This window comes from Oryctolagus cuniculus, chromosome Y (assembly GCF_051225735.1).
Source record: "Oryctolagus cuniculus isolate XC-2025 breed Fujian yellow rabbit chromosome Y, ASM5122573v1, whole genome shotgun sequence".
Taxonomy (NCBI): domain Eukaryota; kingdom Metazoa; phylum Chordata; class Mammalia; order Lagomorpha; family Leporidae; genus Oryctolagus; species Oryctolagus cuniculus.
Genome location: NC_142889.1, coordinates 20,670,335 through 20,688,060, shown reverse-complemented (window position 1 = coordinate 20,688,060; position 17,726 = coordinate 20,670,335). Strand labels below are relative to the sequence as shown.

General features: G+C 43.7%; 1 pseudogene; it reads right to left on the bottom strand.

Annotated features, from left to right (window-relative positions):
* Positions 1–12,659: 12,659 nt before the first annotated feature.
* On the bottom strand, positions 12,660–13,901 carry LOC149119343 (uncharacterized; annotated as a pseudogene).
* Positions 13,902–17,726: the final 3,825 nt, after the last annotated feature.

Here is a 17,726-nt window from a genome sequence, read left to right as displayed (position 1 = left end):
CAGGCAGAGTGGACAGTGAGAGAGAGAGAGACAGAGAGAAAGGTCTTCCTTTACCGTTGGTTCACCCCCCCAATGGCCGCTGTGGCCGGTGCACTGCACTGATCCGAAGTCAGGAGCGAGGTGCTTCTCCTGGTCTCCCATGTGGGTGCAGGGCCCAAGCACTTGGGCCATCCTCCACTGTACTCCTGGGCCACAGCAGAGAGCTGGCCTGGAAGAGAAGCGACAGGGACAGAATCCGGCGCCCTGACCAGGACTAGAACCCGGTGTGCCGGTGCCACAGGTGGAGGATTAGCCTATTGAGCCATGGCGCCAGGCTTGAACCATTTTTTAAGTGGATTGTTTATTTTGTGGTTGTTGTTGCATTTCTTTATCAGTTACATAGTTTGGAAATATTTTCTCCCATTCTGTTAGTTGCCTCTTTGGAGTCAAACTTTTATTCATAAGAATTTCACAAAACCTTAATATCTTGGTGAGTTCTATGAGCCCTGTAAAGAATAGCACTGTTTTCATTTCTTAAATGGCCCTGACCTCAGCCCCCAGACCCCAGACCCTCAGCCAGCGCCCCCTCCTCAGTGCCAGCCCGGTGCCCACGAGCCCCCCGCCTGACTGCCGATTCACGGCAGAGCCTCCCGGGGTCCGACCATGGCTGCCCCCGTGTGCCCGGCCCACAGTTCCAGCCTGGGCAGCAGCCTGGCAGTGGGCAGGGGAGACTGAGGCTGGCAGCGGCCGGTGCCTGTCCTGGCCCCGCACATCCTCACTCTTGCCTCCTTCATGGGACTCCCCCCACCCCACGGAAGGGACAAAGCCACGGAAGCGGTTCTCACGGCCACGCCGCCAGCAGTTCCAGTTTTCCCACCTGGACCCAGCCAGCCCAGTGTAGACACTGCTCCTGTAGAGGCCTCAGCCCCGCTGGCCTCTGATGCTTCCGGAGACAGGGACCTCAGCCCTGCACAGTGAAGCCAGGTACCAGGGCAGCCACACACCGCACTGTGCTGGGGGTCTGGTGGCGGGGTGACACAGCTCCAGGCTCCTGCCAAGGGCTGGGGAGGGGTAGGCACACAGGTGCCCCCAGGCCGCACCTCTGCAGGAAATGCCCCCCGCTGACAATGTGCCTCCCGGGCTCCCTGGGGGAGGTATAACCCCCCTGAACAGGAGCCTGAGCCTCTGCTGTGGGCACCCCCCAACTCTCCTCCAGCTGCACTGGCCTCCTGGCTCCATGCTGGCCCAGGGCCTTTACCCAGGCCCTGCCCTCAGCCCCCTTTTCTCTCTGCCCATTTCATCAACTGCCAGGTCTTAACTCTGAGGCTACCCAGGCCCACACGGGCCCCTGCCCCCGGCCACCCCCACCTGTCCTTCTCTTGAGCACCTGAGATGGGGCCGGGATACAGTAGGTGCATGATAAATGCTGGCCAAGGGGAGACCGAAAGCTGAAGCTGACCCTGAACTCAGCACCAGGGACCAGAGACCCCCCCACCCCCGCCCGGCAGCTGCAGGGGACAGGGCCCTGGTGCCACGGCCATGAGACCCAGGCCGCTTCCCAGAGTGGGAGGAGACCGGGCCCTGGGCCTCCGGCTCTGAATCCCCAGGTAGAGGCCCCGGGCTTCTTCCCACCCCAAGTCGGGCCTGGAATCTCTCCCTCCCCCATTGGCGGGGGTCACAGCCCCGAGGGCTGTGGCCTGGCCCTCTAGAAGCTTCCAGAAGGGCGCTCAAGCTTAGCGGAGCTGCCCCATCCCTGCCCTACGCATCCACCCCAGGCCCTGCCTGGAACCCCCGGGGCCACCTGCCCACAGACCCACACCCCCACACCCCCAGGCCACAGGGGCCCAGCCGAGCTGGCCACACAGCCCCGGGGCCACGACGCTGGCCCACGTGGGTCCGGCGCCCACTCACCATCCACATCTTGGCTATCATGTCCTAGCCCAGCTGCCACTTTACCGCATCCTCACCGGCCTTGCTGGGCACCTGGGCGCCGCTGACCCTACCCCCGCCCCGCCGCGGGCTTGGAGCACAGGACCCCCATGGACTGGGACCATTGGAGCTGGAGGGGGAGAGGAAGAGAGATGGAGAGGGCAGCTGCGATGGGAGCTCAGACGAGTGGCCACCCATGGCACCCTGCTGCAGGGGCAGCCACAGCTCTGATCGGGAGCAGACCCCCGCCCCCGCCCCTGCCCCAGGAGGAGCAGCTGCTCCCAGCCCCGCCTCCTGCTCCTCAGCTCCTGTGCCAGGCCTGGCACACAGGGCCCACTGAGCAGCGGGACCCCTCCCACCACCTCCCAGGGCCCTTTCCTGGAGCCCAAGGGCCAGGGCCACAGCCGGGGAGGGAGCGCCCTTCATGCAGGGAGGAGGGTCCAGGGCCCCAGGCCGTGGGCGCTGGGAAGGCCTTGCACCCATGGGGCACCAAGGGTGCGCCCGGCCTGCAGGGAAGGACCTCAGGGGACCCCGGGCGCTCTGGGGCGGCCACGGGGCTTGGGGGGAGGGGCTGGGGGCCGGAGGGCGCCCCCTACTCCAATGCCCACCCCAGGACGCATCTCCCCCAGGACGGGCACCTCCTCCCTCTCGGGTCCGGGGCTCCAGAGCTCGCCCGGGGGCCCAGCAGGCAGCGGAGGCCTGAGAGGGAGGAGGCGCCTGGCCAGCACCTAGCCCAGCACCTGGCCCCTCTGGTGCCTGGGACCCATTGAGGAGGCCCGGCCCCCCGCCATCATTTGCCTCTGAGCCTCGAGGTCGCTGCGCATGATGACCCCAGGGCTTTGCTGGCCTGGGGAGGCAGGGCCGGGGCGGGAAGAGGACACGGTGGGTGGGAGAGGAAGGGGAGAAAGGCGGAGGCCGCTGCCCACCTCCTCCCTCGCACATTTTCCTCCCGTGGAGGCCGCGGCCCAGCTGCAGGGCCGGGCAGGGCGAGGACCCCAGCCCAGTGCCTCGCCCACGCTGCGCTGCACATTCGCTAGGGAGACCGCGAGCATCTCCTAGAGGGGGAGGCGCGGGCGGCCCCCAACTCCGCGGCCTGAAACCCTCGAGGGGCAGAATCCACAAACTGGGCAGAGCCTCCGGGCCGCACTCAGGGCCCGGGGTTCGAACAGCGCCCGGACCAAACGCGGGCCCAGAGCAGAGCGCAGGGCGAGTGGAGGTTTGATTAAAGAGGCAATGGCTCCAGGAGCCTGCAGGGCCGCATCCCACGTGGGTGCAGGTTCGAGTCTTGGCTGCTCCCTTTCCGATCCAGCTCTGCTGTTGCCTGGCAGAACAGTGTAGGATGGCCCGGGTCCTTGGGCCCCTATGCCTGCGTGGGAGACCAGATGGAGCTCCTGGCTCCTGATCTGCGCGGCCATCTAGGGAGTGACCCGGCGGGTGGAAGACCTCTCTCTCTGTCTCTGTCTGTTTCTCTCTCTCTTTCTCTCAATTACCACTTTCAAATCAATCACTCTTTAAAACGTCAGATCATGTCAGCATGGTGTGCCAGCCGCAGTGCACCAGCCGCGGCGGCCATTGGAGGGTGAACCAATGGCAAAGGAAGACCTTTCTCTCTGTCTCTCTCTCTCACTGTCCACTCTGCCTGTCAAAAAAATAAATAAATAAAAATTAAAAAAAAAAAAACTCTTTTAAAAGTCAGATCATGGCCAACAATTCCCAGCCACAGACCCCAGAAGTCGCGGAAACTCAGACAGCAGAGGCCAGAGAGAAACTTCTGGGGGTGGGCGGGAGGTGGAGAGGCCGCGGGGGGCACTTCGTAGGGGGAGAGGCTGTCCCGGGACCCCAGCTCCCTCCCAACCAGGGCCCCACCCGGACCAGGAGCCTGCAGGGAGATCAGGGGTGACCACGGCAGGCAGGACAGGACAGGGCAGGGGCGGGGCGGGGGCAGGTGGGCAGCGAGTGGGGACAGGGGGTTCCTCCCCACCCTGCCTCCAGCTGAGGGCTTCTCCGGGGAGGGCAGCTCCGGTGGTGTTGTGCGGGGATTGGCTTCCTTGGCACTCAGGCGGGCATGGGGCTGGAGCCGATGTGGCCAGGGCCCAGCAGCTGGCCTCTCTCTCCCTGGCTCAGGACACTCTGAATGGCGGCCCCTGGTGACCACAGCCCCGCAGCTGGCTCTGCTCAGCCTCAGCCGGGGCACGGACACCTGGCCCTTTAAGGAAATGCTGCGGGGGTAGCTAGAAGTCAAACTGGCACTCATGATGTTGGGATTATGGATGGTGGTTTAACCTGCTATACCGTGATGATGGCCTTTTATCCTGCCCTCTTGCTAGGTGACAGACATTGTGGTTCTGCCAGGCAAATTTACAACAGTGGGAACTAAGTTCTCTTCACTTACACTGTCAACATCTATTTCCCAAAGTATCCTTAGCAGGGATTAATCTGAAGCATCACAAAGGATATTTTTTTCATTTAAAAATGTTATTTTGATAATATATTAACAAGTAATGACTCCCCTATGTAATCCCACTTAGATTTCTCCTTTTCTCCTCAGATTCTAGAATTTTCAGAGTAGCTATTAGTTTTGCTGATGGAATGACTGAAATGATCTGAAAGGAAAATAATACAGTGTTCTATTGGAGCGACATCATTGTGACATCTTTTTTAAAAGACTTATTTATTTATTTGAAAATCAGAGATACAAGGAGAGGGGAGGCAGAGAGGGAGAGCGAGGTCTTCCATCCACTGATCCATTCCCCAATTGGCTATAAAGGATTGGAGCTGCACTGATCCAAAGCCAGGAGCCAGGAACTTCTTCCAGGTCTCTTGTGTGTGCAGGGGCTCAAGAACATGGGCCATCCACAACTGCTTTTGTGTCACTTGAACACTCTCTACATCCACTGTTTTGTTATCACATATATGGCTTTGCTAGAACTTTCTCTACTGGATGATACTGAGGCAGGGGAGAAAATGAGAAAGTGATAAGCAAAAATTTCCCTTTACCATTACAACTCTGATGGACGCTGCTGCCCTGCAGCATCCAAACCGACCTAGTGTTCCACTTCCTGTATTTCCTAAGGTTCCTAGCATTAAATAAAACCAACCACACTGTTTTACTGTTAGATTCTGAAAATTGATGATGGTAACTGCCAGGATTTTTTTAATCAATTATTTGTTTATTCTATAAGACGATTTATTGGGCCCAACAATTAGTTTAAAATATAGTGAATCCCTGCTCTCTTTTCTTTTCTCCCCCATCATCCTAGGGAGTAAATGCAAATCTGTGTCTTTAAGTCATTTGCAAAGATGCTCTTTTCATCCAATGCAAACTTGAAACTCCAGTGTACAGCTGGACTCTGACATACTCATAGTATATGTCCACAATTGGGAAGGAAGAAAGTCATCCTACCAGCACCTCACAGGTGCACTCTGCAAGCTCAAGGTGACAGCATATAGTTGCTCTGTGGTGATGTGATGCTATCCAGCACTATCAAAATTTCTTGAAAAGCATACACGGCTAATTTTCTCATTGTGTTGGGGACACATAATGACATAGGGATTTGCCTCACATACAATAAAATTTATGTTAACTAATGTTTGAAATGACATACTCAGTGTTTCCTCTATAATCTCATTCCCAATACACTGGAGAAGTGATTCCTCTGTGAATATTTGCAAGGAAACTATGTATTTGTATTAATTATATCACTTTCATTTATGATATTTTCTGCTCCATCATTTACCAAATAAAGAATAAAGTCTGAGATTTCTATAGCAGCATTTTGACATATTTGATACAATTGTACTTGGACAATAGAATTTCTTAAGAAACATTTTAGAAAGGTTTTAATGGGATTTTTAAAGAGTTAGAAATACGTAACTAGTCCTGTCAATTGTTTTATCATCATTCATTCAATGCTCACTGCATCGACATAAGGGTAAGTGCCAAATCATACCATTGAAAAAACTTTTGCTGTATTTATTTTGTACTTTTTTATTATGATTAGCTGAAAGTTGCATAGAATTAGCTGATTTCTGGGTCAAGAAACCAAGCCATTCATACATTTCTTGATGCCCCTCTTCCAGTCCAGCTCTCTGCTGTGGCCTGGGAGTGCAGTGGAGGATGGCCCAAGTCCTTGGGCCCTGCACCCACATGGGAGACCAGGAGAAGCACCTGGCTCCTGGCTTTGGAGGTGAACCAACAGTAAAGGAAGACCTTTCTCTCTGTCTTTCTCTCACTGTCCACTCTGCCTGTCAAAAACAAACAAATAAATTTACAATATTTTTCCTGGCATTTCTTTTTTAAAATGCCATGGTAAAACCATGCTTCCCATTTACATTCTTATATCAGTATTTAGAAATGAATAAAATATAAAGTATAATTACTCTTCTATTACAATTGAAGCGCAAGATAAAGGGTGGACAGCATGCTTTCCCATAAAACCCTCTCTTGGATTTTCTTCTTATACCTTGACCTCATTGAATTGACTACTGAAGAACTTGACTTTTGCTTATGTTCTTGCTTTGTTCCCCTGGCTACAAACTGTAACATAGTGGTTTCAGTTAAGCTTTTGATAATGTCATCAAATCAAAAGCTGTCATTGATGTGTGACTTAGTTAAATCATGTTTCCATCTCTAATTTCCATCTCTGCTGATGTTGGTCACTCAGATGCCTTATCTATTTGACTCTAGTGGCTCCAGGCTTTCATAGGGCTCCTGTTTTTCCAGGCATAAAGAGTCAGTAAGTTCCATCTTCCAAACCCTTTGAGATACTATGGTTTACTGAATAAGATCTGGATGGCAATACCTTCAAAATCTACACAATTCACTTGGATGATGCCTTTAACTTGCTGTGGTTTCAGTAGTCATCTGTGGCTGTTGAAGTCAGATGCTATTTTATACTTCCTTTGAATTATGTTTGATTTTATAAAGCAATATGTAAAGGATAGTGTGCTATCAAAGAAAATCCATTGCTGAATGAGGAGAATCTCTGACCCAAAGCTTCAGTTTAGTAAGCTACACAGTTAAGAAAATAGGTAAATGCTGCATAGTAGACTCCCTGACATGATACAATAGGTTACAGGAAGACCCCAGTTAAACCAAGCTTAGGAGTGTGCTGGCCTGCGGCAAAATGAACTGGGTTTTCCTGAAACAGAGAGTGGGAATGCGGGGGACAAGGAGGCAAAGAATGGAGCCAAGACAAGTCCTGATCAAGGCTCCTTTATTGAACAAATCCAGTAGTATTTAAACATGACCAGTTATTTACAAGAAGGAGCACAAAAGATTTACATATCAAAAAATGCTTTTAAGGTTACAATAAAACACTTAGGTGATAAATGCAGGTTTCAGGTGTGACTGATTATCTATATTATCTCTTGTGAGAGGTTTAGGTTCTTCCTGCCTCTTCCTGGAATCTCCCTAGCCCAATTATCTGTGCCTGGAAGTCTCCATTCATATGTTTAAGTGTAAACAAAGGGACTGACTACCCATGGCTGACCACAAGGAGACAGTAAATGGCCTTCTGTATGATTCAAGATGATTAATATGGAACTATTTTATATTGTGTACACATATATATTTGTTGGTATCTTCTGTCCATCTTAGAGAAAAGCTGATATTCAGTCAGTACCCATTGACTAGCCTCTCCTTTGAGTAGTTGAGCTTCTGGTTAGTATGATTGCTACCATACTAGTTATGAAATACATTTCCACTTGGTATACATGCCAAATTACATGCATGCTCAAGTACCCAACATAAAATATTAGAGTTTTTGCAAATGATCTATGCACATCCTCTTGCATACTTTAAGTAATCTCTAAATATATTATGGTGTAGAATACCATGTAAATTCTTTGTAAATACTTTTCAAACTGTATTGTTCATGACATACTGACAAGATGAAAAAAATCTGTATCTATTCAAAACAGATGTAACCACTGCAGGCCTAACTAAATAGTACATGTTATTAACAGTGCAACTTAATTTATTTGAATATCTGTTCTTTGTGGATGATTGAAGTAAATGATGGCCTTCATAAATATCTATGTATGTATGAACTCTGGGACAATTCACATTTTATACCTAAATAAACTTTATAGTTCTCTGGTTCATTTGTATGTTTTTAATTTCAGCTACAGATTAAAATTCTATGAAGTCACATATGATTGAAAGTAGAAGATACTATTTAAAGGTGAAAATGCTACTATAATGTCATTTTCATGAACTGTTGAAAAAGTTTCAAGATTTGGAAATATTTTGAGCACCACTTAAATTTGAGAGTAGTTTACATAAGCACTTTCTGTGAGGTTATTTTTGAAATTTCTTTCATGTTTTGATGAATTTTAAAAACAGGATACAAATATCATTTCAGAGTTTTCTTCCAAGGATGCATAGGTATTTAATGCTCTGTGAAGTTCATTGGATCTAAGTTCTAACCTCAAATATCATTTCAGTTCTAAGTGCTGCCAAATTTTTCAGTTCCATCATAAATCATCCTAGGATGAGGGTTACAAATAAATTGTTTGGTTAATATAGTATCTTCTGTTTTTTACTGTCTTTTAATTTTAAGACCTTCTAGCAATTGTTTCTTCCCCAAATTCATTTCAACACACAAAGATACATAAAGGATTCGTAGAATTTTTGGTGGTAAACATCATGAAACACATACATGGAATAGCATTAAATTTTAAATTCCTATTTCTCATTATTCTAAGGAAGATTAAGATAAAATTACACTGGTGCCACAGCTCACTAGGCTAATTCTCTGCCTGTGGCACCAGCACCCTGGATTCTAGTCCCGATTAGGGCACTGGATTCTGTCCTGGTTGCTCCTCTTCCAGTCCAGTTCTCTGCTGTGGCCCAGGAGTGCAGTGGAGGATGGCCCAAGTCCTTGGACCCTGCACCTTTGGGTCCTGCACCTGGCTCCTGGCTTTGGATCAGTGCTGTGTGCTGGCTGCAGCACACTGGCCGTAGTGGCCATTTGGGGGGTGAACCATCGGAAGGAAGACCTTTCTTTCTGTCTCTCTGTCTAACTCTGCCCATCCAAAAAAATAAATAAATAAAATTACACCATTTTAGCTTCATAAAATCTTATCTAAAGCTTATAAGACATAGACACACAATCGTTTTTGTATTAATTATCAGAGTTAGACGTGATAGTTTTCATCATGTTGCTTAAATCTTTAATTTCACTTAGACAGTTCTTTTAATTGTGTTCATTTAATTGACAGAGAGAATGAAATATTGCTATTCACAATAGCTACAAAAGTTACACACCTTGGAATAAATTTAACAAGGGATCTCATAGTCCTCTATGAAGAAAATTACAAACATTAAGGAAAGCAGAAGACATAAAAATGGAAAAATCAGCCATGTTTATAGATTGGAAGAATCAATATTATCAGATCTTATAGAAGAAACACAATTCATTTATTAATAAAATATATGTGATGCTTAGATATATCTACCTATATCTATATGTAGTCAATCCATGACTTTAATCAAATACAGATAAAATGTATTCAAAATATATTTACATTGACATGTAATATATAGTTAGGCCTACAATGGTTGCATCTGTATTGAACAGGTATAAAGCTTTCTGTCTCATGATTATGACATAAAAGATGAAGTATGACAAATACTAATAATTAATATTGCCTAAATTACTCATGGTATTTTAGAGATTATTTGATAGTCAGGAGGATGCGCATATACTTTAAGCAAATACCATGCCATTTACTATCAAGTACTAGGGTATCCATGGAGTTTGGTGGCCCCAGTATCCTGGAACAAGTAATCCACAAAAATCAAAGAGAAATATTAGCTAGCAGCAAGCATTCTAACTATAAGCTCAACTACTCAAAATAGAGGCCATTCAATATGAACTGACTGAATGTCAGCATTGCTCTCTGATAAACATTCCAATAGTTAGGTGACATAAATGTACACAACAAAAAATTGCTCCATATTAATTTTCTTTAATTATACAAGATGAATTTTATTGGCTCCCAAGTTTGTGTTAAGGGGTCAATCCTGTGACCTAATGTGCTCCCTAATTGTATCATATCACTTATACCACTATGCGGTAAGTGCCCATTTTCTTACGTGTGCACCTTATTTGACTGAAGGTTAGGGTCAGAGACTCTTTTCATTTAGCATTGAATCACCATTTTGAAAACAATTGTTTGCTTTTTTGTCTACCTTTTTAAAGCTTTTACTTAATGAATGCAAATTTCATAGGTACAACTTTAGGAAAATAGTGAATTTTCCCCCTATAATCACCCTCCCACCCCTACTCTTGTCCCACCTCCTATTCCCTCTCCTATCTCAATTTTCATTAAGATTCAGTTTTAATTAACTTTATATATAGAAGACCAATTCTATACTAAGTAAAGATTTCACCAGTTTGCACCCGCATACTCATACAACATATAAAATACTGTTGGAGAACAGGCTTTGCAGTTAATTCTCATTGTATAACTCATTAAGGGCAGAGGTCTTACATGGGGAGTAAGTTCACAGTGACTTCTGTTTTCAGTGATCACTCAAGACTCTTGAAATGAGCTGCCAAGGATATGGAAGACTTTTGTGACCACAAACTCCATCAGTATTTAGACAAGACCATAAACAAAGTGGAAGTTCTTTTCTCCCTTCAGAGAAAAGTACATCCTTCTTTGATGGCCCCTTCTTTCCACTTGAGTATCACTCAAAGAGATCCTTCATTTAGAACATTTTCTGCCACACTGTCTTGGATTTCCATTCCTGAAATGCTTTCATGGGCTTTTCAGCCACATGTGAATGCCTTAAGGGCTGATTCTGAGATCAGAATATTACTCAAAGTGATTGTCATTCTGAGTCTGCTGTGTGGACCGCTTCCCATGTTGGATATTCGCTCCTTTTTAATTCTATTATTATTACCAGGCACTTGATGCTATTTATATGATCTCTTTAAAATTTAATCCTATTTATATGTTCACTTTAACACTTAACATGATCACTTTAACAATTAAGATGGCATTTTTACCACCAATTCTAATGGGGTATGGGGTCTCATGACAATTTTGTAAACTGTACCCTTAGAAGTAAGTCTGTAGGAATGTATGCAGAAATATACAGCATTACAGCTACAGATTTCCTCCTCCCTCTCTTATCCCCACTCTTATTTTTCACTGATATTTTCAATTGACTTTATATACATCTGATTAGCTCTATGTTAAGTTAAGAGTTCAACAAATAATACGAAGAATAAAAATTGTTTATTTGAAAGTTGGAGCTATACAAAAAGAGAGAGAGAGGTATAGAGGGTTCTTCTATCCACTGATTCACTCCCAGATGACTGGAACAATTAAGGCAGGGCCAGATCAAAGCTGGGATCCAAGACAATCTTCCAAGTCGCCCACATTTTAGAAGGGATCCACAAAACTGGCCATCTACTACTGCTTTTCAAAGCCATTCGTAGGGAGTAGGTTCATAAATAGAGCAGTCAGAACATAGACAAGTGCACATATGGGATAATGGTATTGCAGGCAGTGGTTTTACTCACTACCCTAATATGGTAGATTCTTGAAGCACCTTTCATGTCATAGTATCCTATATATATCATTTTATAAAGTCAGTTATAATTCCAATGTCTTATAAAAAATCTGACTTCAACAGCCACAGATGAACACTGAAATCATTGCAAGTTAAAGTCATTTCTCAAGTGAATTGTAAGGATTTTGAAGGTATTGCTCTCCAAATCTTATTCAGTAAACCACAGAATCTTAGAGGATTATAAAAGATGGGATTTAATGACTCTTCAGACCTGTATAAACAATAGCCCCATGGAAGCCTGAAGTTTACTGGAATCAGTTAAGACATTGTGAGTCACTACTAAGAATATAAATTGGTTTTTACACATTTTTCCAGAAAACTTCAGGTACATATATTTTTAGCAAAATATTGAAGAAAAAATCTGTTAAATTATATCTGAGTGGTCAAAATTAGCAGAGATGAAAATTAGATATGGAGGTATGGCTTAACTAAGACACAGATCAATTCCCATTATTGATTTGATGGCATTTTTACAAATTTAAGTACCACTTGTATTCCAATCAATATCTTGGGAATAAAACAAGGATATAAGCATAAGTCAATTTGTTCAAATCCAAATCAATTAGGTCAAGGCATAAGAAGAAAATTCAGAAGAAAAAATTAAGGAAACAACCTTTCCTTCTTTTATTGTGTACCCCAATGTGGTAAAAGAGTAAATGAATTTGTAACAAACCAATTTTTTATATAATTGGAATTTCTAAATGTTGGTGTCCCAATTAAATTAGAAGATATAGTAAAATTAACATAAACATCTTTTTTTTTTGCATTCTAACCCTAGGTTTATTCAACACAGTTCTCCCACTATACACAACAAAGCACTAACACAACAGTTATCTAAAATGCTACAAACTTACAAAACTCAAAACAGGAATTTGATAGTACTTTTATTGTACAGTACTATCAATACAATAAAAGCCAAAAAGAGCAATGTACACATTGCCAAGGTAACCAGCAAGCCCACCGTGAGTGGCAGGTGCCAATGGGGGGTTTCTATGATGAACCTGCAGAGCGGGCTCTCAGCTCACTCACCAACGTCAATGAGTGATGGGACCTGGAGAGGGGTGTGAGGAGTATGTGGAGAGACAGAGCCATTCGTGGCCACCCCTCTGGGTCAACAGTAGCTGGTTGTAGGACAGCGATGCCCAGCAAGGGTGTGAGCAGGCTACAGCCTGGTCCAGGCCACCTGTAGAAGGGTCACTGCAGGTGGAGCTTCATTGTACCAGAAGTCTCGCTTGTCCCTGCTGAAGGGACTCTTGGGAACCAGGAATGGGTGAGCTTTCTGGCTCTGAAACTGGAGGGCATCTTCCCAGGCACAACCCCACACCCTCAAGGCTCTGCAGCCAGAACTCGACCTGCAGAGAAAATGATTCCACTGTGGACACTGAAGCCTGCCTGCATGAGGAATTCCCTTTCCTACGCAGCCTTTTCTGGCTAGAAAAGCGACAGAACTGAGGTGGCTGAGATACAAGTTACAGGGGCATGAGTTTCGCTGGGAAGAGTTGGAGCTGGAGGGGCTCCTGTGATGGCGGTGGCCAGGAGAGCAAGATAGCCAGTGCACGGGAGACCTGGCCTCGGGGAGGAGACCTTCTCATGCGTGGGGGGTGACCCGTGCCACATAGGAGGTGGCAGAAGCATTCTCCTGGGAGGACTGAATCCCCAAGGGGGCGGCCTGGGCCAGGAGGCCAGCACAGCAGTAGAAGTGATTTCCTGCCCATCAATTTGTGCTCCATTCATGTGCTTCAGGGCCTTCTCAGCCTCCTCAAACCCCACACAGGCATAGCCTTTGGACAGATGGGTGCATCCTGTCAACAGGCATGTCAATCATTTTAATCTTCCCATAGGTGGAAAATATCTCCATGATGTGGTCCTTGGTCATGTTCCTGGTAAGCCTCCCAATGTGCACTTTGGTGAGTTTAGGGGATGGGTTCCGTCTTTTCCTTTGCTTTCCATCTCTTTAAGGTGGTTTGGATTTGGAGCCCAAGTGCCTTCTGTTGTGCCTGCACCAGGAGGCGCTCCAGGAGCCAGAGGAACTGCTGGAGCTGGAGCTGAGGAGCGGCTTGAAGCCGAGGTGGAGCTGGAGCCCTTGCTGGTGCTGGAGCCCAAGCTGGAGCTGCAGCTGGAAGGAGACCTGGTGCTGCTGCTACCGCTGGAAGCGCTGCACCGCTTTCACGCCTGGTCCTGGCTGGGGTCCTTCTCACTGGACTCCTTGGTGGCCCTTTTATCTTTAGAGCAGTCCTTAGACTTCTCATCAGAGCAGTCTTTTTATTATTTCCTTTGACTCCTAGCAAGCTCTTCTTTTTCACTCCTGATAAATCCATTCTGCCCTTCTGAGGTGCTCAAAGCAGCAATGGTGGCCTCGCTTTTCTGAACTTCCACTTCTAACTCAATTCTGAGAAACGATCCCTAATTGATTGCAATTTATGCCAAAGAGCAGCACCTTCCCGCCACCACCACCCCCTCCCGCTCTCATGGGCCGCTCAACATAAACATCTTTAAAATGAAATGTCTGTAAGATTTTTCATGTGTTTTTAATTACTTCAAACGCTACATGGAGAAATGAAATATCCATGAGAATATAAAAATCAAGAAATATATGAATGAGATGATTACCTGTCTGAGAATTCTGCTAATTCAGTGCACCTTTAATCTTAGCATGATAAATAAAAACAATAGAAATGCAACAAAAATCTAATTCAATGTAGAACTACTTGGAAATGATGCTTGAATTACATTCCATACCCTCTCTTAAAATATACAAAAGCTGAATAATAATTATTTTCTTATTGTTATTGCCTATATAAATATCTTACATTCAATTGTCATATAACTGCCACCAGTACATTTAATGTAGTTTTGTGCTATTATTAATAATAATTATTATTAATCACTATATAGCTGGCACTTACCTGAATGGATAGTGACCATGCAATGTATAATAATGGTTAACTAGAAAATTGGTTGAGTCTCTAGTACTCTTATAAGTTCACTCAAATGTTTCCCAAAGAACTTCACCCTTTATGAAAATTTAATGTAATGTTTATTAATTTAAGTAGTCATCAATGAATAAGTCAAATGGAGTGTTTCATATGAAGTCAAAAGCATCACTTTTATACACATATTACAGAATATTTATGCAGTAACACTTGACTAACTAGAATTTATTGTAGTTGTATTTGAATTTTTAGAAACAAGATCTATTATGGAGTCTTTTCATACACAAATGCCGATATCAACAGTTACATTTTAAAAAATCTTCTAATTTCAAAGCAGCAAAAAGCTGGTATTTTGATCATGCAAAGATCAGCAAGTGGATAAATTAGCTCTATTATGATACATCATACATAAAAGCCTGAATTTTACAAATGTCAAACCCCCAAATTACATAGTACTACAAAGTCATGCCACTGTTTTACACTAATTCTACTAAAATAATAAAGTTACATATAGTATCAGAAAATTTCTTACACTATTGGCAGGGCACTCATCCTCCTGATGGGGGACTCCTATGTATTTTTGGAGAGCTTTCCCAGACTTATTTCCAATTTGTGCACTTAATGAAAGGCACAAGACGTTTTACTTTAGAAGTTCTTCATGTTTACATCAAATGGATTGGCCACCCTCAAAAAGATCAGTACTCTGGTTTCTTCATATCAATGTTAAACTTTCAAAAATACAACCTTATCCTATCCAATCCTTCTTGATAATTGAGTGTTCTCTCACTGTCACAATTTTAAGTACAAGAGCTTTTGTGCTTGTGTCTCAAAACTATCAGTTTGACCCTTAATATAAGATAACTGGGTCATTCAAAAAACATACTGAACCACAACCATATGGCTTCAGGAAAATGTTCTGGTTTTGCTCCATCGAAGTGATAGCTAATGTTCATGATATTTCCAAACAATGTGGTTCCTTGGGTCTTTGTATGATCATCTAAATTATCTAAATTTAAATTGAAATGATTTAAATCCAGAAGACTTGCATGTTCTTGACCTTTTAGTTCTTGTTTAGAAGGGGCCAAATTAGCTGATTTGAAGAGAAATAATGTTTCTTTTTTCTCCTCCATACAGTGGATCCCCTCTCTCACCATTGCTACTTAATATAGTCCTGCTAGTTTTAGCCACAGCCACTAGGCAATAAAAAGAGACTAAATTGAAACAAATTAGCAAAGAGGAATCCAAACTACCCCTATTTGATAACATGGTTCTATATATAGAGGATCCAAAAGACTTCACTGAGAGTTTGGTAGAGTGGCAGGATATAAAATCAACACACAAAATTCAATAACCTTTGCATTCAACCACAATACCAGGGCCAGTGCTGTGGCAAAGCGGGTAAAGCCACTTTCTGCAGTGCTGGTACCCCCTCTTGGCCCCACTTGAGACCCTGCTGTTCCATTTCTGATCCAGCTCTCTGCTATGCCCTGAAAAAGCAGTAGAAGATGGCCCAAGTCCTTGGGACCCTGCACCCATGTGGGAGACCTGGAAGAAGCTCCTGGCTCCTTCCTTTGGATCAAGGCAACTCTGGCCATTGAGGCCATCTGGGGAGTGAACCAGTGGATGGAAAACCTCTCTCTCTCTCTCTCTCTCTCTCTCTCTCTCTCTCCCTCCCTCCCTCTCTCTCCCTGCCTCTCCTCTCTGCAACTGTGACTTTCAAGCAAAATAAATAAATCTTAAAAAATAATGTTTGTGGTCAGCAAGATAACATTTCTTAAAAATACAAACACAATACCATGGATGAGAAACTACTCATAAGATTAATCTCATGCATAACAGACACAAAAAATAAATTATTGGATTGAATTTAACTAAGGATGCCAAAAATCTCTAAGAAGAAAATTACAAAATGCTAAAGAGTAAGAATATATAAAATGGGAAAATCTTTCAAGATTAGAAGATTCAATATTATCAAAATTCTATATGACCAAAATAATTCTAGAGATTCAATGTGATCAGCATCAAAATATCAACAACATTCTTATATAGGAATGTTCTTTCTATACACAATTTGCATAAGGCTTTCTTCATAAAATGATGTTGTATTTTATAAAATGTTTCCTCTGCATCTATTAAGATCATCTTTGTTTATTTTGTTCATCAGTTTGTTAATGTGATATATCACATTTCTTTACTTGAGAATGTTGATTCATCCTTGCATACCAGGGATAAATCCCAATTTGTCTAGGTGAGTGATCTTTCTGATGTGTTTTGGATTAGATTGGCTAATATTTGGATGGGGATTTTTGTATCTATGTCCATCTGGAATATTTATCTATAATTCTCTTTCTCTAGTGTATTTTTTTCTACAACACATGAAGGACAGATATCCTACATGGGGAGTAAGTGCACGGTGACTGCTGTTGTTTATTTAACAATGGACACTCTTTTTTTTGTTTCTTTCCAAATCTTCAGAGAAATTTCATTTGCCAGTGGTAGAAAAGAACACTGCACAGTGGGCCATGTTCCCAGAAAACCAGAATTAAATTACCATTAACTTCAAATCCAAAGACATGTACATGACCACAGGATATTTCCATCAACAATTAAAATTAAGTGAAGACCAGCCCAATATTTATTCTATACACCTTCCATTCACTGCAATTGAGGATATCTTGGGGATTTTTTTTAACCAATGACTAGATTCTGTGAATATATAAGATAATCCAAAAGCAAGACAGATCTCTAATGACTGCCAAATGTCTATTTAAAAGCTATTAAGTGAAAAATGAAATGGAGGACACTCACAATAATTCTTGGACTCCTGGAGATCCTAAGACATGCTACAAAAATAGGTCTTTATTCTTAGGAAAATAGTCAGAGCTAGCTTCCTTATGCTATACATAAAATCTTAATATCAGAGGCAGTACAGATAGTACAGATAGTTTTGAACTGATCTCCAAACAAGCACAAATCCACTACGTTTAAAAGAACAGTTAATTTGAGGTTTTTGGCAAAAGACAGTACTTCACACATCTAATCCAAATCAAAGAGCCTGCAGACAGTTTTCAGTGAGATGAAAGGAATGAAATAAATATAAATTCTATGGATAAATAAATGTCAGACAATTTAAATAAGCTAACAGAACTAATATTTTTAAACAAAAATACTAGTCAGGTAACAAGCTTTTGTTTCTCAATGTCAGATTCTAAATGTTTACCAGACTACTGTTAATATCATTAAAAACCTAATCTTTGACCCAGAGTGTTGGTAATACTGATTTGCATTTGTAAAAA